The sequence below is a fragment of the Lactuca virosa genome, chromosome 4 (genome assembly GCF_052849685.1).
Source record: "Lactuca virosa cultivar CGN04683 chromosome 4, Lactuca_virosa_CGN04683_v6, whole genome shotgun sequence".
Lineage (NCBI taxonomy): Eukaryota > Viridiplantae > Streptophyta > Magnoliopsida > Asterales > Asteraceae > Lactuca > Lactuca virosa.
Window position 1 is genome coordinate 136,938,480 of NC_136429.1, and position 23,386 is coordinate 136,961,865.

General features: G+C 38.6%; 1 non-coding gene across 1 annotated transcript; it reads left to right on the plus strand.

Annotated features, from left to right (window-relative positions):
* Nucleotides 1–23,011: 23,011 nt before the first annotated feature.
* Nucleotides 23,012–23,118, plus strand: LOC145110171 (small nucleolar RNA R71). The gene has a single exon (XR_013709551.1). It is a non-coding gene; the product is annotated as a small nucleolar RNA R71 (small nucleolar RNA).
* The last annotated feature ends 268 nt before the right edge of the window (nucleotides 23,119–23,386 follow it).

Sequence of the window (23,386 nt, forward strand, 5' to 3'; positions counted from 1 at the left end):
TTGTTGAGTTTTGACTAGTGGGGTTTGAGCTATTAGGGCAAGTGGACCACCATGATCAACACAATCTTTGAGCACGATTGATTCTTGTGCCTGAAGTTCTCCGTACAGTTTGAGTAAAGACAAAGTATGAATCTTTCTATCACCTTGTACAATCATCTTTGCAGTGGACCAATGTCTTCCCAAACCATTGAGAAACTGTAGGTTTGTTTCATGGTTGCTTCGAGCTGTACAAGCATTCGATAGCTTCGTGATGATGAGATTGAACTGTTTGAATGAATCATCAAGACTTTCACCGGGTAGAGCTTTGAAGTTGTTAAACTCATTGAGAGCAGTGGTGAGTTTCTTATCAAGAGCTTGTTCAGACCCTTGATAAAGATTTTTGAGCACATCCCAAATCTCCTTAGCAGATTTGCAGTTGATGATGATATCAAAGTTGTCTGGAGCTACACCGCAAGAGATTTCATAGAAGGCTATAGCATCATTTTCCATTTTATCAAGATCATATTTGGTTGGTCGATTCATTGCGGCTGGACCTCCACCTAGTCTTGCTTGAGTACCATCTGCTTGAATCGGAGTGAGAATAGGAACATGTGGTCCTTCTTCCACGGATCTCCACACATCTCTTCCAAGCCTCTTGAGATACCTTTCCATTCTTTGTGATTAGTGGTGGTATTCATTTTCAACAAGTATTGGTGCTCTATTAGATCCTCCAACACTATTGGAAACATTTAATGATAAAGCTTGTGCCATATTTCCTTTGTTTTTTGATTTTTTTTTGTTTTGACGAATGAGCTTTAGTGGTATAGAAGGCTTTTCATAATCAGAGTTTTGTTTAAAAAGCAACCACTTTAGCTCTGATACCTAGGGGTGTGCAAAAAAACCGCAAAACCGAAAAACCGAGCCGATCGGGTCAATCCGAAACCGAAAAAACCGAAACTGAATTAAACCGAAATAGAAAAAAAAAGCCGAAACCGAAAAAACCGTCTATCTACGGGTCGGTTTCGGTTTGGACATTTAGGTATCCACGGATACCTGAACCGAACCGTTATATATATATATATATATATATATATATATATATATATATATATATATATATATATATATATATTCAAGCATTATTTCTATTAATCATGAAACATTATTTCCAATACAGAGAGTGAACGATTGCCAAGCAATACATAAATAAATAAATAACAAAGATAAATATTATTAATATAGAAATAAAACATAATAAAAATATTTCAAGTCTCCGGTTAGCACTTGACCGTATGTAATCTTTTTGCATGAGTAGATTAGTTGACAATTTTTTTTAATCAAGAAACATGATACGGCCGACCATGGGAAATTTCGAGTTTGGACTTCTATATTCATCATGTTTCTTGTTATTTTCATTATTATAGTTATTATATAGATTACAGATAATGTTATTCGGACGTCATCATATTTTTTGAGTCCCTTGCTTACTTATTTTCATAAAGAAATTATTGAAATAAAGTTTGTAGTTAGGTTTAAATTTGACGTTTATATTTAGCGGGTACCCGTGAACCGAACCGTGGTTACCCGTCTTCATACGGTTCGGTTCGGTTCGGTTTTTTTGTCAATTCGGTTCGGTTTCGGGTAGTGCACATGAGTTACCCGCCCCGTATTCATGGTTCACATTTTTATTACTATCCGAGCCGAACCGCCCCGTGAACACCTCTACTGATACCAATTGTTAAGAGAAAAACTATGGGAAACACTTGAACAAACGTTAGTACAAGATATGGTTGCGGAATAAGTTAATCTCAAAGGATCATATCAGCCTAACAATAATAAGTTAGAATTGTTTGATAGTTAGTTGCGGAAAAGTAAATTGCGAAAATGTAAAGGAAATATAAATACAACAAGTTATATCAAGTATACATCAAACTGATTCTTAACACGGTTTGCAATCAAACACGAGTTTGTAAGTGTGATCAGTTTAAGATGAAGAGGATCTTGGATGTAAGATAGAGATAAGAGAGAATGATCTTTGTATGAGATTTCAAAAGACCATAAGAAGAGATAACAAATAAGAAGTGGTAAGTTTTTCTTGAAGAAGACTTTATTTATAGAGCCTACAAAAGTTACATAGAGAATATAAAATACTAAACTACTGACTTATCGTGACCATGCAAGGTTCACTGGTTAATAGAATGCTAAAAAGACAAGTCAAATAATGTAACTTTAAACTCCATTGCGGATGAGGTGATTGCGGTTGACATCTTCAGGTTGCGGTTGCGGTAGACAAACAGATAACGGTAGGAAGAATAATTATTGTAGGAGATATGGCTGCGAATCATCAAATTTAAGCGGGTCACTTTATGTATCAACAATACGTGTTGAGCTTCACTGACCACTTAGTCATTCAACTAGCATTTATGGTTTTCTCATGACATTCTAAATAGGATAGTTAGTTTTGACATGTATAGTATGAGTTTCAAAATAATGTCTTAGTTTGGTAGAAGCTATAACAGTGCAAGTATTAATTTTTCATGATGAGAGTACCTGATTTCAGGATCCAATAGACTTTTACTTACATACTAAAGAGGATGCTGATCTCCGTTAAGATCCTTGGCTAGGATTGAACTAGCGACATTGGAAGAAACTGAAAGATAAAGGAGGAGTGGTTCCCCATCTAGTGGTTTCATTAACAGCGGTGCTGAACTTAAAATATCTTTTAAGTTCTTGGAAGGCATCTTCATGTTCTTTGGTCCATTCAAACTTCTTGTTTTTCTTCAAGATATCATAGAAAGGTTTGCACCTCTTTGGGGATCTTGAGATAAATCTATTCAAAGCTGCCACTCTTCCTGTCAATCTTTAGATATCCTTGGTTGAACTTGGGGATTTCAGATGGACTATGACTTTGACCTGCTTCGGACTTGCTTTTATTCCCCTATTAGTAATCATTTAACCAAGGAACTTGGACGCCTTCTATCCAAAGTGTCACTTAGATGGGTTTAGCTTCATGTTGTATTCATCTAGTATGTTGAAAGCCTCTTCAAGATCCCTGAGGTGATCTTCAACTTTTTTGGGTTTGACCACCATATCATCAATGTATACTTCCATGGTGTCCCCTAGTTTTTCTTTGAACATATGATTCACTAATCTTTTATATGTTTCACTTGTATATTTTAAACCAAAGCTCATAATGATATAGCAATATATATTTGTGGGGGTAGGGGGAGGGTTATGAATACATTATCTTCTTGATCAGATGGTTCCATTTGTATTTGTTGGAACCCAACTGAGGCATCCTATTATTACTTCATGGCCTGCTTTGGAATCTATCATAGAGTCGATGGTGACAAAGGGAAATGATCCTTAGGGAAATCTTTATTAAGATTTGTGTAGTCCACACATACCCGCCATTTTCCGTTCTTCTTTTGTACTACCACCACGTTGGCTAACCACCTTGGGCATTTGACTTCTTTAATAATTCATGTCTTAAGAAGTTTTTCAACTTCCTATTGGATGATTTGGTTCCTTTCAGGTGCGAACTTCATTCTCTTTGTATGTATAGGTCTGAAATAAGGATCTATATTAAGCTTGTGAGTTATAATTTTTTTGCTTATACCCGTCTTATCTTCGTGTTTCCACATAAAGGTCTTTCTTCTGTCCTTTAGGAACTTCACTAGGTCTTGCTCAATTTCTTCGGGTATTGAGGATCCTATGAGTACTTTGGTATCAAGACACTCAAGATTTAAGGGCACTTATTTTATATCTTGTTCTTCTGCTTCTAATACGTCTCATGCCCTTTGTTTTAATTGATATGCTTTTCTCGGTATAGTGGAAGGCTTCATTGATGTTTTATAGCATTCTTTGGACTCTTGTTGATCATCGATGATCTCACTGTCCCCCGCAGGGTAGGCATCTTGACGTATTTGTGGTATGTCGATGGTACTGCTTTCATGTCATGGATCTAGGGCCTACCTAATATAACATTGTAGGAAGACAAAGCATCAATAAAAGCATTGCATAGAGTTTACCCCTTCGATGGAAATAAGTAGTTTGATCTCTCCAACTGTATGCTTCATTTCACCGCTGAATCTTATCAATACTAAGGATTTTTTATTATTATCTGAGCTTATGGGATATTCATCCCGATAAAAGTGTCTAAGAGTATGATGTTTACTGAGAATCCTCCGTCTATCAGGATCCTTATGAGAAAGTGATTGGCGATGTAGAGAGTTATCACTAATCCATCATGGTTAGTATCTTGGATGTTCTCTCTATCCTGTTTATCGAAGCAGATTTCTTTCTCTCTTGTTATTGATGTGTTCTTCAAGGGTCTTTCCTTTTTCTCCGCCTTGGATACCTTAGTGTGTGTTTTAGCTGCAGATTAAGAAGTTCCATAAATATCAGAACCCCCAGAAATAACGTTAATTACCTTGGCATCTGAAGGAGGGGGTTCTATTTTTTCCAGGATCTTCGCAGGATCTTGCTCCTTTTCTTTGGATCTTTCTTTCATTCTTTCTAGGATATCTTTAAGATATCCTCTGCTCAGGAGATAGCTAATTTCCTTCTTGAGGGCTATACAGTCCTCAGTGATGTGGCCAAAATCTCCATGGTACGCGCAACGTTTAGATTTGTCTTTCTAACCACTTGATTTTTCTCCTTTTATTGGCCACCTTTCTTTCTCACTAAGATCTTGCATAACAAAGATCACCCCTGAAACATCCATAAAAAAAATAGTCAGTGATCCTGGGGAATTCATCTTCCTCCCCTTTATTATCAAGGGCATTAACCATATGATGATTAGGTTGGGAGTATGGTTTTGGTTTATAGGGTCTTTGAGTTGAGTAATCGACCTTCCTATTAGGATTGTGATATGAATTTGGAGTGCTAGTCCTCTTATGAATTTCTTTTCTTCTTTTAGTATGATGAATCTCAATGCTCTACTTCTGACTTCATCCATTCTCTTGCATGGGGTCAACACAAGATCTTCATAGAAAGAAGAATCTTTCTTTAGGCCCATCTTGAAAGCTTCTACGGTAGTGGCCGTGCCAATATTAGGAATGCTCAATGCTTCCTTGTTAAACCTGCTTACAAAATCTCAAAGGGATTCCTTAGGATCCAGGACTACTCGATAAAGGTCACTAGTGATCCTCTCGAATGTCCTGCTACAAGAGAACTAATTATTAAAAAGGTTAACTAAATGAGCAAAAGAAGTAATGGAATAAGTTTCATCTTGTAAGGCTTGAACGAAAACCCTTGCATAAACAAGCCTCTTTTAGGTGCGATGGAATGGGAATGATTTCCATCATTACTTTGTATTGTGCTACGTGCTCTGTAGGATCTGTAGTTCCATCATAGGGTTTATGCTGGGAGTTTGGAAGTGTTTTGGAACTTGAGTGTCAGCTATTAAGGGAGTAAATCCTGAGATTCTATGGCTAGTGGGGGATATTTCAAGTATAGGTTGAACTACTCCTGGACTCTTGGTACACTCGAGATCATCTGCCTTAGTCACTGAAATTACCTAGCCATGACCGGACTTATCCCTGCATCAAGGTCCACATAATTAGTATTAAAGGTATTATTTTCCAAGAAGTTACCAACATGTTTTTTAGGAGTAATGAAAGTTTCGTCAAGATCCTGGATCACATGAGTTCGATTGTTTGGGATTTTACCCCCAGTTGAAACAGCAGCAAATGCTGGAGCTGCAGTCTCCCGACGATTCCCTGAGGATCCTGCGCTGTCAAAATGTAGGACCTTGGGTTTCAAGATCGAGGGTGTTGCTTCATGAGGTTTGTGGATCTTTTCTCTTATTCTTTCCATCTCCTTGTGCAGTGTCCTATTGTCCTCGTGTTGTTGATTCACTTGTTGCTTCAACATCTTCATCATGGAGAAAAGTTCATTGTTGGAAATCAAAACGGGAGGATCCTGGAATCTCCCGGATCCTAGACTTCCATGGTTAGTGATCGGAGAGGTGCTCTTCTTAGAGGTATCAGAAGTTTTCTTCTGATTAGGAGGTCCACTTGGAGGTGGTGGGAGATTTTTAGAAGAAGTGGGAGGAATAGAGGAAGAAGATGAATTTGGTTGTGTAGACATGATTTTTTGAGAATTATGAACACCACGGCCCCACGGTGGGCGCCAAATTGTTTTGATCAAAAAACGATCAAGGAAATATCAAACAAATTGTATGAGAGGTTGTGGTGTTTCAATCAATATGAATGTGAAAATGAATTGAAAGTGGCACAAATGATCTTATAAGGAAAGCCTTTGATCCCGGATCTCCAACATAAAACCTTGGAAGGTGATAATGATCACCTGTATTGTTTAATCTTATTCATCGAAATGCAAATTATAGATGAGACTATGCGTATAGGTGATTCAGTCACTCTAGGTGTCCATTGTGTGATTTATACATGTGTATTTATAGCCTAGGTTGACTAACTAGATGTACGATATTATCGGGATCTTGTTGAACAAGCTCATGCACATTGCCTTGACTTGGTAACTCCAGGTTTTAAGCTTTACTGGAGCGATTCTTCAATGTAGACGCCTCTTGTGTTTACTATTTCTACACACGTGAATAATAAACAAGAAATATATTCGTTAATCTCGTTAGTAAATAATATTGGCAATATTCAGGATCTTGACCCGTTAAAACATATGTTTCAGGATCCTGCCTCCACTTTAAGATCCGAGATCCTATATATGGTTTCAGGATTTTGACCCCTAACTATATATATATATATATATATATATATATATATATATATATATATATATATATATATATATATATATATATATATATATAAACAAAACTATGGCGGAACAAAATCCATAGTTCTAAGGAGCCGAAAAAAAATATAAACAAAAATGAATATCTATTTTTTATTTTTTATTTAATGTAAATAAAATAATAGTTGTTACATTTTTTACAAGAAACTTCAACATTTTAAATAAAATACAACATAAAACAACAAAATAATAATGTAAAAAACATAATATTTTATCATTTGTTTTTTCTAGATATAAATTTGTAAGATATCGTATAAAGTTCTTAGTAACAATTGAAACTTTTAATTTTCTTTTTTATTTTACTATATAATTACATATATTAGTTGCTCGTGTATTTTTTTGTGAATACTTCATGGCTCCTGTACACATAGTAGTACAAATATACGCAAACCTATACACAAATGAGAATAGAAAGAGTTTGTGGTAGCTTTGAGTGTCAAAAAGAGTGACAGCATACCTGCACTTTGGAGACTTGCAAAGAGAGAAAAAGAACACGATAGAGAGAAGATATTGAAGGCGTTGACAAGAGAGAGAAGGAAGTCTAGTGAGTTGCATAATGACACCCACAATATCTTAGGGTTTCATTTTGTTTTGGTAACGTCCCGTTTAAAAAAAACATTTTTATTTATTAAAATATATCAGAGTATAATTACATTATGCGAAAACAGTAGCGAATGTGCTTGTGTACAGTTGAACGTTGCCTTATTAGGTTATATATATATATATATATATATATATATATATATATATATATATATATATATATATATATATATATATATATATATGAAGTTAATCTCAAAGGATCGTAAAGCTCAACAATAATAAGAAGTTAGGATTGTTAGAGATGTTAGTTGCGGAAATGTAAGTGCGAAAAGTAAAGGAAATGTAAATAACAACAAGTTATATATCAAGTAAACACTAAGCTGATTCTTAACAAGGTTTGCATTCAAACCTAGTTAGTATATGTGATTAGCTTAAAGTGAATGAAGTCACAAGGACTTGCTCTGAAGGAGAGTTTGAGAGTTCGATCTTAATATATGAGTGTAAGTTTAGAAAGATCTTTTAAGGTAAGAGAGAATATCTAGAGCAATTCAGATAGAGAGAATAGAGATGTAAATAAGAGGTGTGTTTCATTCAAACGACGAGAACTCTATTTATAGAGTCTCGAGTAATTACTAGGAGAATAAACAAAGACTAAAGTTCTGATAAAGTGTCCATGCAAGGTACACTGGGTAATACAACGTAAACACAAAAGTTAAGAAACAGAGAAACTAAGTCTTTGTTGCGGATGAAGACACTGCGGATGACTTGATGTTGCAGTAGCAAAAGATAACTTCGGATGACTTCAGATAACAAGTTTAAGAGGGTCACTTTCTTGATTCAACAATTTCCCCCTAAGTGACCTCTTCAACTTCACTAATTGTTAAGCTTCAGAAACTTCATCAGCAGCCACCAGAATTTTCATACTTCACCTAACCAGGTGATTCTCCTTGTGATCTCGAACTTCACTTCATCCGTTGTATGCTTGGTTCTCTGCACTGAAGTCAAGGTGACTTCAAGTTGGTTGCGGGTTAGACGGTGCATAGTAGTGATGGGGATGAAGTATTTAACATTGGTGTTTGCTCTCTTGAACACAACTCCCAGTTCCGGGATGTTGGTTGCTCGTAAGGATCGATTTTGATATCCTTTAGTGAAGAAAGGTGTTGGATCAAGTGCTGGAAGATTGAATTTTTGAGCAAGGGTCTGATGAATATCCGCATCAATCTTTGCGAAGTCAACCACTGCGGACTTAAGGTTCTCACACGCCTTTTCATATGCAATTTTCATCTTCGGATGTTTCTCTGACTTGATCTGAAACACCCTGGCGATCAGAAACACCTCCTCTGGATTCACGCAGGGAAAATCTGCTTGAGTCCTGATAAAATCGTTGTCTCTTCTTGTCAGTGTGTACTAGATGAAATCTGTCTGCATGAATCTCCTGATCTTGTAACTCTTGATTACGGAGGGTCTATCGTTAGACCAAATGCTTTCAAAGGCAGATCCCTTCTTTGCGTGGAATTTGTTCAATCACTCAAATTTAAGAGGCAGCCTCTGGTCATCAGGTAGACTGCGGTTGAAGGGTTGAAAAACAGTGAAGAATTTGGCGTTGGGAGAAATTGGAATGTCCCAGTATCCATCCGAGGGAGGTTCTGCGTAGGTCAGAACTGGCCTTTAGTCATTATCGAGCAATCTTCTTGTAGGATTAACCCAGGAGTTAATCAGGGATTCATCCATAGTTTTATCAAAGCCACGATCTCTCCAGATTTGTTCAGCGAATTTTGTAGCTCTCTAGTCTTTTATCCTTTGAAGAGTTGCAGGAGAGTCATTGGAATTTTCGGAAGACATAGTTGGCTCCAAATTTTTGAAGTGAGGTGGCGTTTCTGGATGAGGTGGGGATTGATGGATTTCTTGATCATGAGACTTTTGTTCTGGAGGGGGAGAATGATGAGATTGCACCGGAGTTGATGGTTTAGGGGATGATTACGGTGTTGGTTGCGGTGGTGGTTGTTGAGCTTCAATTTTTTGATGAATGAGACCAAAAGATGGGATTGGAATTGGAATTGGGATCGCTGCGGAAGATTGATAGTGTTGAGGATTAGAGTGTTCACTTCCCCCTTTTGAGGAAGAAACCATTTGTTGCTCCTCAAACCACTATCGAAGGCCATCAATCTTTGAGAATACGGTGGTAAACTGAGACTTGATTGGATCCGAGAGTTAAGTGTTGGAAGGAACTTCGGTATTGAACAGCAGGTTGTAGATTTCTTTGGTCAACCACAGGAGTTCATCAACACTAGAATTAGCCATGAGAGAATGTCTCAGGCCATTGATTGTTGTTTGGAGCACAGAGAGAGCTGATTCATACGCGTTGTACGTTTCTTGGACAAGGTTCTTTGAGGAGATAGCTTGATTCTCCAAGGTAGATTTGATTTCTTCCTTGAGATCAGTGACTTCCTTGATGAGATGTTCTGCAGTAGAGAGGAATTGTTTATGATCAGCAGTTCTATGTTGTCAAGGGCTCGGATACCTGTTTCCACCTTTAGAGAGAGTCTTTCAGTAGCCATTCTTTCTCTAGTCTCTAGTCTCTCAATTCTTTCTACCAGGGACTGCAGACCACCAATATCCGAGTCTTGTGGTTGGGAACTGGTGACTGCAGCCAAAATCTGGTCAACCTTTGACTGGAGGGAGAGAAATTCCTTTCGGGATACAACTAGCTTCTTTTTCTTCTTTTTCTCCTTTGGCTTCGAGGTAGAGTGTTGAGAGCCACTCGACTCGTCTTCTTCATCAAAGATCATTACAAAGTCGTCTGAGTGAACATGCTGATATACTTCATCAACTTCAAGATCATCAAGTCCGAACACCGGATTTGAAATGATCTCGATTGTGGTGACATCAGCATACGAGTCATGTTTTTCAGTAGTGGGGGGAGGCTACGGTCTGAATTTCTTGTTCCTTCTGCTGTAGTTGCTTTGTTTGTTGAGCTTTTCATGCCTAGAATGCTCTCCTAAAAGCTTCATACTTTTTGACTTCGGACTCAATGGTTGGTTGAAAACGAGTCTAGGAGTCATCTAAAAAAGAACCGTCAAAACCATGAGTTCGCACCGGGGTGTCCCCCAGGTTCGTGGATCCTTGCACGTTTATGCTCACCACGCCTAAACCACTTGAGTGTAATGGTGGCGGAGTAGGATTCCCCGAACTTCCTCGGTCTCCTTGACCCGTAGTCAAGTATGGCCTCAGTTCGGTTCTGGCAGAGGCTGAAGAATTGCCCTGCAATTGGTTATCTGTTTGAAGTGTTTGGGTGACGGAAAGAAGGATGGAGCGCAACTCCTCTGGATCAAAGAAATGAAGATTAGATGCCCTGGAGACCTTAGGGCGTGTCGTACCACTGAGATCCTCTTGGGATCCCGATGGGGTTGTGTCTCCATGGTCAAGTGAAACATATGCACTTGCTGCATCTGAGTAGCTAGAGAGGGTTGAAGCAAATAAGCCTGCGGGGGCTCCAAGGACTACCAGAGTCTTTTGAGAGACTGCGGTATTTTTCGGGTCACACATTTGGCTCTGGCTAGGGATGGTCTTCTGCCTTTTGTGTATGAGAATTGGACCGGAGTCATTATTAGAGTCTTCTTCAATATTGACAGCAATTTCATCTTGAGAGTTAGAGGGGGAGACAGGAGCGCCATCCGAAGATTCGATGGCTCTGGTCTTGCGTTTCTTTGAAAATTTTTCACCTTTTCTGACTTTGCTGCGGGGAGCTTTCTTGGAGTGAAAAATCTTCTTGCGACGTGTAGTTGTGGGAGGGTTAGATTGTTCTGTGGTAGGAGGGACTGAGGCAGGTGCGGATCTTGAAGGACCATGGGTTGCGGTAGTGGCTATAAGATGCTTACTGGGATGAGGCGGGGAAGAATGGTATCGGTCAATACCATCCGTAGCCTAGAGGTGATTAGTGACTTCTTTGGTTTCAAGTCCAATAAACTTCAGAATATGTTCAGGCAGTCTTCTGAGAGGTCCAAAAATAGATTGGTCTTTGGAAAGAGTGTACCTTTTCAAATCGCGGGTGACAAAGAAGTTGATGTCATCACCCATGCTGAGTTTGGCATCCTTGTGGAGGTCCGAGATACAGAGGGACCAGAAGCGTGCAAATGTGAGTTCAGTTGGGTCTTCCTTCGGATTCTCCTTGGGAACATATTGAAGGAAATCATCCCAGAGAATTTGACCGTAGTTCACTGCGTTGCCTGTGAGGATACTCCACACGAGTTCTAACAGTTTGAGTCCCATGTTGTCTGTGCCTCCGGTTCTGCCAGAGAGATTCCAGATGATGAAATGACACAAAAATTGCCATACCGCAGGCAGTTGATAATTCTTGAATTCCCCAATTCCTTTCAATTTCTTCTGATACCCCATCTGGTATAGGGTTGAAGTGATGTCATTAGTGCTGGGAGAGTAGATTCTGGTTGAAGGAAGAACTTGAAGATTGATTGCATTCAGAAACTTTTCCTTAGTCAAGATGACTAAAGAATTATCGATCAAGTTCAATTGGATTTCTTGAGGGTTTGAGTTTGGGCGAAAGGCTGAGAAGGCACATTTGAAAAAGGGTGGAAAGAGGAACCACGTCTGTGAAGTTATTGAAAGCTCCAAACAATGGATGAGATGACAGAAACTTGATCCTCAGTCGAATCGATTCATTATAATAAGGATGATCTTCAAACACAACCCTAAAGTTGCTAGAGGCTATCGTCAGAGAGTGATTCTTGGTTGTTGAGTCGGAACCAGTTGGTTGAACCGACACAGAAGCTTTGGATTGCTTTTTCGAGATCCTAGATTTCACCATTTTTTTGAAAAGTTTAGGAACCTGCAGGAAAATAGAGTGCAAGAAGGTGAAGAAGAGAAAGATCGTCTTAGAGTTCAGAAAGCTTAAAGCTTTCTTGGGAGGGAAAAAGGGTTTGTATAGCACCGGATTTCAAAAGTTATGTAAATTAATTTATTAACAGCTGTTAATGGTAAAAACCCTTGGGTTTAAGCCATTATCAGCCATTCATAAAACTAATCGAAAGTGATTTATTTAATTTTTAAAAGAAAAAAATTGGGGCATTTAATGAATGTCAGATCATTGTCACATGTTTGAAGATCGTGTGGAAGGTGGGGGTTAAAAATTCGTTGGGTAATGGGGAAATGGAAATGGATTAGACATTTTGGGGCTAGGAGATGTGACAGAAAAAGGCAAATATTTCATAAACGATTTATTTTATGGGAAAAACAATTTAATTGTCATTTTTCTTAAAATAGGTCTGACATGATAAAGGTGATTTTGAAAGAAACTGAAACGTTGTATGCTACAAAACAAATGTTTTTTTAGAATTATTTTCTTTATTTAATGAAAATCATTAAATAGCACACAATATTCTCAGTGAATTTATGAAATGGTTGAGGATTTATTCAATGTGACTGCGGATGGTTTAATGATTGCGGTGGAAGACAGTGTTACTGTGGTAGGAAGATCTGAAAGGAACACTTGATAAAAGATCAGAAACAACAAACAATAAAGTCCCAAGGAATATAACTATGATATATGGTTGCGGTATACAGAGTATATTGAAACCATGTATGATAGATATATTACTCTAGGACCGCAATGGAGACCAGAGGTGGTATGCGGTACCTATCAATTCAAGAAGAATTGCGGGTCCGGATTCATCATCCCTAACATTTTCAGAAAACTGTTGAGTTTTGTTGCATCAAGTGCCTTTGTAAACATATCAGCAATCCCTTCGTGAGTATGGACAAAAATTAGTTTGATGTTACCTTTGAGAATATGGTCTTTGATGAAGTGATACCGAAGTTCAATTTGTTTCGTCTTTGAGTGATGAATGGGATTGTGAGAAATCGAAATGGCACTCTCTGAGTCACAGTGAATCGGTATCTTCAACATTCTGTATCTGTAGTCCATCAGTTGGGTTTTCATCCATAAGACTTGAGAACAACAGCTGGCTGCGGCCACATACTCAGCTTCTGCGGTAGACAAAGAAACACAATTTTGTTTTCTTGAGGACCAGCTGACCAGTCTTCCTCCAAGAAATTGACAACTACCGGAAGTACTCTTTCTATCCAATTTGCTTCCGGCATGATCCGCATCGGTGAAGGCTTGAAGGCTAAAATCATTTCTTGTGGGGTACCAGAGGCCTAGGGTTTTGCTTCCCTTGAGGTATCTGAATATTTGCTTGACTGCGATCAAGTGCGATACTTTGGGATCGGCTTGGTACCTGGCACATAAGCCTGTTGCGAAGACAATGTCTGGTCTGCTTGCGGTGAGGTACATCAAAGAACCAATCATTCCTTTATAAGTTTTGTGGTCCACTGATTCTCCGGAAGGATCAGTAGAAATCTTATATCCGAAGGCCATAGGAACCTTGGCTGAGGAACAATTGTCCATTACGTATTTCTTCAGCAGTTCAGAGGTATACTTTTCCTGATGAATGAATATCACTTGAGGGACTTGTTTCACTTGGAGTTCTAGAAAGAAATTGATCTCTCTATTCATGCTCATTTGGAATTTGTTAGTCATGAGCTTTGCAAATTCATCCACCATACTCTGATCTATTGACCCAAATATGATATCATCCACATAGATTTGGACAAGCATAAGGTGATTACCATTTGTCTTTCTAAATAATGTGGGATCAATCACACCTCTTTTGTATCCGGACGTGACAAGAAACTCAGAGAGAGTCTCGTACCATGCCCTTGGTGCTTGCTTAAGACCATAGATTGCTTTCTCAAGCTTGAAACAATAATATGGGAAATCTTGATTTTCAAAGCCTGGAGGTTGTTGTAAGTAAACCTCTTCTTTCAGTTCTCCATTCAAGAAGGGAATTTTTACATCCATTTGATGTACTATGATATTTTTGTGTGCTGCATACTCTAAGAATATGCGTATGGCTTCCATCCTGGCTACAGGGGCATAAGTTTCATCATACTCAACATCTTCCAGTTGACTATACCCCTTAGCAACTAATATTGCTTTGTTTCGCACGACCGCACCGGATTCATCAAGTTTGTTTTTGAACACCCATCTTGTTCCAACAATAGTGTGACCTATTGGCTTCAGAACCAGCTTCCAAACCTTGTTTCTTTCAAACTTGTCTAGTTCGTCTTGCATGGCGGTGATCCAGTCGGGCTCTAGGAGAGCTTCCTTGATGGATAGAGGCTCTACTGTGGACTTGAAGGTTGCGTAGTGGCAGTGGTCCATTAGGTCATTAGAAGATCGAGTTTCTACGCCTGCTGATGGGTTACCAATGATTTGACCCGGTGGGTGGTCCTTTGTCTAGACAAGGTTGAAGGTGATCAGCGGCTGCGGTGGAAGGAATGTCTTCGATATCATGAGACTCTGCGGTTGGGGAAGGCAGTTCCCCCTCGACTTGTGAACATCCTGCTGAAATGTCTTGGACTGAAGGAGTCTGATCAGCATTAGAGTGAGGTTTCACCTGGAGGATTATAGACGGGAGTTCCCCCTGAACCTGAGATTGTTCCCCTGGATTGGTAAGTGAGTGATAATCCTTGAGTCAGTTCTTGTGTCAATGTTCTCTATTTCTTCATCGTCGGAGTCTGAGGAGACATTTGATGGGATTGGGACTCTGCGAGTAGATGTTGGAGCTGCTTCTTCAAGCACTGGAACCTCAATGGTTGTTTCTTGAATCGGAGTTGAGCTTTCCCCCTTAACCGGAGAGGTGGAAGTGTTGAGTGACAAATCTTCAGATAGAGTTGGGCCAGAGACTTCGGCATGTTGCTGTTGAGAAACCGGACACAAGAATTTCAGAAAGATGAGTAGTCTCTGCGGGGTCGAAAAGATCATCATAGTTAACCTCAACTATGTTAAGAGGACCCGAGGAGACTGGGATATCACTTTCCATGATGAACTTTGTTTCAGATGAGGGAGCAGTGTTGTGGGCGTAATAGTCATCGAATTTAACGTCGAAGCTTTCGACTATCAGCCTTGTGCGTCTGCTGAGAACCCTATAGGCCACTTTGTTTGTTGAGTAGCCAAGAAAAATTCCTTCGTATGACTTCGGTGCAAATTTGTTGAGGTGATCCTTGTTGTTGATCACAAAACATCTACACCCAAATATGTGAAAGAATCTGACATTTGGTTTGCGGTTGTTCAGGCCCTCATAAGGAGTTTTGTTGAGACGCTTGCAAACAATGCTTCGGTTCTGAACAAAGCATGCAGTTGACACTTCTTCGGCCCATAAGTATAGAGGAAGTTTTGTGATGCGTGCAAATAGCTACACCTACTAATTTTAAATTATTAACCTAACTAACTTAACTAACTAAAATGCACCTAGTCGAATTATAGAATAGTTTGGGTAAGTCGGGTGTCGATCACAGGGAACAGTTTTAACTAATTAATCTACCTACTATTAAATTAACCTAATTTCTAATAAAGGAAGGGGTTTTATTTAATTTTTCAAGTTTAGAAGAACTTAATTCTTTAACACAAATTCAATCAATAAATAAAACACTTATGTTAGTTCGAATCCACTTTCCCTCAATGGTTTATAAATTAGTAATGAAAATTATTGTTGGTTACCAATTAAGATAGTATTACCAATTCATTTCTAAATTTACTAACATTCATTAATTCATGTAGATCTATGTATGGTCACACAATAGTTAACACAAAATCAATAATTAAATAGAATTGGAGCCATGTAAGATTGATTTGAAAAACACACTTATGGTCATAATATAAGTTCTCTAGCACAGACTAATTCAATAGTTCAATTACTTATCTAAGATTGGTTCTATCTTAGCTCTAATGATCTAATGTTCACTAAATTACTAGGTATTCAAATTCATGCAAATTCATATTCACTAACTACATAGAACATGAATTTAAAGCAATCAAATATTAAATCAAGCATGCTAGGTTCAATCAATCAAACACAAGTCATTACCAACAAGTAAATCAAAGCTAAAGTATTAAAACCATGAGTTCCAGCTTCATCTAGCTAACAGAAGCAGCTAGATTTAGCTGGACATCCTAGCAAACAAACACAAACAAACCATAGTCTTAATCATGTTTAAATGTACCAAACTAATAAGCTGAGTATGAACTCTTCCTTCTTCTTTGGTATGCAACCTAATTCCAGACCTTTTCTTCTTCTGATTTTCGACTCCAGAAACTCTCCATGTCAGCCAAAAGTCTTCTAAGTCGTAATGAACAAGCGAATATATAGTTTCTGAATTTTCCGTGCTCACATCGTGAACAAGCATGTCTCACGACGTGAATTTGTTTTTATCCGTGTTTCACAAGGAGTCTGATCTGCGATGCTTATCTTCTGGAATATTCCCACTCACGTCGTGAATAAACAAGCCTCACGTCGTGAATTAAGCTGTTTATGTGAGTTTCTTCTTCTTTTATTCTCCAAACCTCCAAAGTTCCAAGCTTTGTCGTTTTTAGTCCTTTTCTCCAAAAATGCTTCAATTTGGCTGCAAAGTACAATTAAAGCTTATAGGTATCATTATTCAATGCAAATAACCAAAATATGTATAAAAATATAAGTAAATATTGCCTAAAAACATGCATAAATATGGCAATATCAAATACCCCACGCTTATTCTTTGCTTGCCCTTAAGAAAATCTAATTATTTTTAAATTCAAACCCTTATCACTAACATCACATAGAACAATCCATTTCCTGCTCAACCATTATACCAAGACCTCAATGCGCATATTTGTGTCTAAAATCTTAATAACCTCCCAATACTAAATACTCACATTCCTTATGAAACTTCACCCCCTTAGCTTATATGATACTCATTTCTGCAACCCTCCGAATCCATCCTCAGAAATCTTTCTTAACCTGAATGTATTTTTGGTTAAGCAATCCAAGCATACATAATCTACAAATTACAACTTTTTGATACCAATATGGAGCTCTTGAATTCTTCACTTCTTTGATATTTGATCTTTGATTTCTTTGAATTCACCACCTTTTTGTGTGATTTTTGGTATCTTCAACTTTTTGAATTTCTTCAGAATTTTTGATCTTTGATCTTCATACTTTATACTTTGAACGCTCCAAAAATTCTTCAACTTTTTCACTTTTTGGTAATTTCTCTCATTTTTTACATGTAACTCACTTTTTTTCACTCAAATCCTACATGCTTAAGCAAGGGTGCTTAACTTCAACCCTTATTGGCTAAAGGTATTAGTCTATATGCAATGACTACATAAGCTTTCATGGATAGATTTCAAGTTTAGGCTGCAAAACTTATTATATCATATAAACTACCAGATTACTTTTTCACATCTCATGACTTTTCACTAGAAATGGGAAGCTGCAAATATACTATCACATATGTTGGCTCAATTAAACATTTGAGCTCTCATTGGATCATCCCACGTAACACTAGCAACTTAAGTTTAAACTATTATTACTAGAATTAAATTTTAGATTATTATTCCAAATCTATGTAAAAAAAAATTTAATTTTAAATTTTCTAATTATTCTATGAATTTACTTTATCTACCCCCTACCCCACACTTATTACATAAAATTCCCTCATTGTATGCATAAAATAATATAAAAGCAATAAAAGGGAGAAAAAGGAATAGACTCCCCTGGGATAGCAGTGGCATGATCGGACTCCAAATGTGTGGAAAAATTGTGCATCTTGAATACGGACTCCTTGAAATAGGAACTTGGATCTTGAACACGCGAGATATGTAATGTACCGGAAAAATATGGAATCGAAACTTCAATCTTCAACAAATGCAGCAGAAATCTCCAAAACGGAAAGAACAATGTGGGAAAGCACACGCCACATTGGATGATTGAGAAAATGAGCCATAGTTGTCTTCATATTAATCCCAAGAAGAATATTGGTGACCCAAGAAATAATATGTGTCAATGGTCTTTATTATATAGAAATATCAGATTCACGACGTGAGTGTAACAATAGTCACGTCGTGAGGTCGCTAAAACACGGATTCTGGGAACCATTAAAACTTGGCTCACGATGTGAATATTAAGGGTTCACGACGTGAGTACGGGGCAAACAGAAAGTAATTCAGCCTTCAACTCTTGATTTCAACCAAATGTCTTAATGGATTAAGACCCTTATAATGCATCATTTTATGACTCTTCTCTAACTCTATACTCTCTCTTGACCCACCCCACACTTATTTCTAATCGTGGGTCTCGACTCTCGATTCTAACGCTCTCTCGGCTAAACATGAACGAACAAATATCTCGACATTCCTCTCCCGCGACTCCTCGAGCACATCTGAAAATTAATAACCAAAGGAAGTAAAAAGTAACATAATAACTTAAATAGTTTTACAATCCAACCAAATTTCAAAACAAAATAAAACCAAACCAAACTAAATCAAACTAAAAACTAAAAATAAATAAACAAAATGATCGATCGTCCTCGTCGTCCTCGTGTGCTCCGCTCGTTCCAGCCCCATCTCCCCGCGGCATCTAAAGTTCTTCCCATGTCGGGATATACGGGCAATGTGGCGGCACGGTGGGTGGTCGAATCACACCCATGTGGGAATAAATACCCTCGACAAGTTGGGTATTATAAGTAACTCCCCCATGAAGGTTGTCCAAATATGTACCCACCCGACTTTAGAATGGGTCGGTGGGTATACTGCCTTCAAATCTTTGAGCTCTCCCCGTGCTCGCACATTGCGTCGACGAGGTCGCGGTTGCGGTTGTTGCTCGGGTTGCGCGCTTGGTTGTTCTTCACTATCATCATCGGAGTGCACGATCCCCCAATGTGACCCATAATTGGTCACCACCTTCATTGTCTCAAGATACCCCAAAGAAAACTCAGTTCCCGCCATACAAGTTAGTGACCTCGTAATGTCGGTAATTATCACCCCGTAACATCGGACCAAACGGGTGACGAAATGTCCTCCACATATCAGGCTCCTAGGTCGGGAACTCACTGCATATTCCGCTAAGTAGCGGGCCAGAAAGTACGGGATGTTGCAACACACTCCCGGCTTTAAAATGGACCATAAAAAGAACAAATTCAACTTGGTAACTTTGTCCCCATGGCGCTTGTGGTGGATGGAAAATGTGATGAGTCGGTGGATAAGACGGTGGATAGGTGATTTGATGCTACTTTTCGGTGACATCCCAAAATTGAACACTCCAGACGCAATGTTACTCCAAAATTCGATCTCCGATTCTCCACCCTCGTAATCACGGGCAGCCTCTCGCAAAAACATAACGAACTCGGGAGTCATGGCCTTGTGGGCCTCATACAAACCCATTATCCATGAGAACTCAACGAAGCTACACTCCCGGTATTCTCCACCTAAACGGAAAACCAAGGCTTGCGGATAAGTGGGATCTTGGACATTCTCATGAAATGCCACAGTAGAGAAAAATTCCACACATAGCTCCTTATAGACTCGTTCCCGGATAGCAAAAAGATTGTTCCACCCCTTGCATGTGAAAGAATTCCCATTCCCCATAAATAGTTTCGTAAGAAATGGGTTGAGCCTATCAACCAATCCAACTTCTCTTAATCTTTGCCAATTCACAGTCGGGGCGACCGCAAACTCTCGGTTGTGTAACCAACCCAAACGATTGTTATAGCGTGTAAGAACATCCCTTGACACATTCGTTGGAAATACATAAAATGGGTGAAAGTTAGCCACCCCAGCTGGAATTTCATGCCTAGGAGCCATTTCCTGCAAAAACAAAGAAACAACAAAACAAAATTTTCCAGCACATTAGAATTAAACAACATAGGTTAACCATGCCCAGAATTTACGTCGCGAATTCCTAGGAACTCACGTCGTGAGTTCGATAGTGCAGGCTAGAATTGTTCATGACAGTGTATAAATTATAAATTGATCCAATAAAATGGTTGGGGTTTACCCTTATAACAATCCTAAGCATAATCCAGTCACATGAAATGGTTATAACACGAATTTTAGGGCAACAATTCAACAATTTACTAAACACAAACCCTAGCCCTATATTTAACAATTAAGGCAAAAATTAACTATTAAAATCAAGAAATCAATACCTTAGAGTGTAGATGACGTAAGCTAAAATGGAATATTGAGTTTTATATGGCCGCAATCAGAATAGGGGGACCATGAGAAACAGCCTCACTTCGTGGGAATGGAGAAGTGATTAGGTCAAAGTGGGTTCTAGTCCTTTATCTGTGGTCCCGTGTAATTCACAATTCACGTCGTGATTTTTTAATGACTCACGTCGTGAGGTGTCTTTGGCTATGCAGTTGGGCCATCCAATTAATCATCAAGTGGACTTATATACTTATGGGCTAACAGAAAAGTGGTCCGTAAGTCCTCCTGGACTCACGTCGTGAGGCATACACACTCACGTCGTGAATTCTATCTAATCAAATATTCAATTAATAAATCCAATTTTTTATTAACTATAAATCTTAAATAATTACCACTTAATTTAGGGACCCTACACTTATTGTTTTTTACCATTCATAAAATTATTTAGATGACGAGACGATTGATTTTCCTAAAAACTAGAATTCAAAAACTAAAAGGAAAAGAAAATTCAAAACGGGCTCGGGTTGCCTCCCGAGAAGCGCTTCTTTTTTATGGAGTCGTGAGCCGGACTCCGTGCCTCCTTACGTTGAGCTGTCTAGAGAGTCCATCACCAACTGAACCTTTTGCTCCTTCCATCGCTTTTTGTAAGCTTGAACTCGTCTAATGTATGCCTTTTTTGAGTTTTCCTTCTTAGCTTTTTTCTCGTCTACATCGAGCTTGCGTTTGGTCCCCTTATTTTCCAATTCTTCTTCATTATTTTTAAGCTCCATAGGAATCTTCTCTTTTCTCACAACTGGACTCGTCTACTTGGAAGTAACCTCGTCTTCATCACTTGATAAATCGTTGCTTTCCTTGCTTACCCAAGAAGTTGGTTTTCTATAGGCAAATACCTCAACTAAAAATGGGGTGGATGCTCTTGGTTTTGTTCATTTGAGTTCTTGAATTGTTTTTAATTCTTCTCCATGAGCTTCTCTAATTCTCCAAGTTCATCTTCTTCATCAATGTTGAAGACTTCACCTTGAACATCACTCCCTTGGAAACCATCTTAAACTCCAAAAGTTTCCTCTTCATCTCCAACTCTCAAAGTGAGATTGGACTCGCGAATATCAACCAAGGCACCAACAATATTAAGTAAAGGGCGACCAAGAATAATTGGGACATTGGCATCTTCTTTCATATCTAAAACCACAAAGTCAATTGGAAAAACGAATTTCCCAATTTTCACTAGAATATCTTCCACAATGCCCCGGGGTTGTGTCACTGAACGGTTTGCCATGTGAATATTCATTTTTGTAGCCTTCAACTTCAGAATATTCAGCTTCTGATAAAATGAATAAGGCATCAAATTTATGCTAGCCCCAGAATCGGCTAAAGCATAAGTCTTCATATTATTCCCAAACTCACATGGAAGAGTGAGGCGACCAGGATCTCCCATCTTCTTAGGTAACTCTCCCATCACTACTTTTGAACTTTTCTCACTTAAAATAACCTTTGAATTTTTCTTCAATTGTTGACGAGTGTCTATCAAATATTTTAGGAACTTCACGTACTCGGGAATTTTTGATAACGACTCAATAAAAGGAGTATTTATTGCAATACCCTTTACTTGCTTTATAAACTCCAAATGTTCCCTTTCCAGTGGACTAATATTAGCTCGAGACGGAAACGGTAAAGGTGGACAGTAAACCGGAAGACTTTTGGAAGTTTTCTGTTCAGACCGGTCCCACGTCGTGAGCATAGTGGGCTCACGTCGTGAGTTCGGTGTTTCAGCAATAATTTTATTTTCGATTTTTGACTTCTTTGGTTTTGGTTCGGTTGGTTTTGGCTCCTCCTCTAATGCTTCTAAGAACTCAGAAATGGCCTCTTCTTCAGTCTCGATCATCATAACATGGGATTGAGTCTTATTTTCGGGGAATTATGAAGATAACTTTTCGTTCACCAAAGTTGTAGTTGACCAAGTTGAGCTTCGAGATTGTGGATTGATGCTTGATGATTTCTTAATAGGGCTTGCTGGTCAATCATCATAGCTTGTTGATCTTTCATTATCTTCATTTGATCCTTCAATATTGCATCATTATCATCATGCCTTTTCTCAGAAGCTTCCATAAAACAAACTAGCACGTTTCCAAGTCAACTTTCTTCTCAGTTAGTGGTTGCTCTTTTTGGTAGAACCCTCGGCCTGTCTGCCTATATTTTTCTTCCTTTTTCTTTTTGTATTCATCATATGGCAGCCACTCCTTCTTTGGTTTTCTCCAGTCTTCATCATATTTATCCCCACTTGAGTAGCAAACTTGAGCTCTTCTGTTCCCATTATCAATTAAGTGGCAGTCTTTGGTCAAGTGTGGACCATTACACCTTTCACATCCAACCCTTATAACATGTAATGTCTGGTCCATCTTTGTCATTCTCCTATCCATAGTATCAAGCATGGCTATTACAGCAGCCATGTCTGTAGATTGTCCACCCCTGCTTCATTTAACTCCATCCAGCCTTGGATTGTGGTACTCACGAGAATGCTTAGCAAATTCTTTAACCAACTCTTTGACTTCCCCCGGGTCCTTCTTAGTTAGGGGTCCTTGAGAATCAAAGAGCTGCCTTGTCATGACATTAACACGATCATAAAATATTGAGACTTCTTGCTTTATGTTGAGGTCATTTTGAGGACAATTTCTTAATAATCCTTTGTAGCGCTCCCATGCCTCATAAAGTGACTCACCCGGTTGTTGCTCAAAGTTGGCTATTGCCTTTTTGAGTTTAGATATCTTCGATGGTGGGAAAAATTGTTCTAGAAATTGCTCGCGCATTTGGGCCCAAGTAGTGATTGCACCAGGTGGAAGTGCATTCAGCCAGTCTTTTGCAGCTCCTTTAAAAGTGACTGGTAGCATCCTTAGCAAGACTGTCTCTCTAGTAACATTTGGAACATTGAAATAGTCCGCTATGTCATTAACTTCATCCAAATGCTTGTAAGCATCCTCATGATCCTTTCCAGAAAATGGTACATCCTTAAGTGCAGTAAGGATGTGT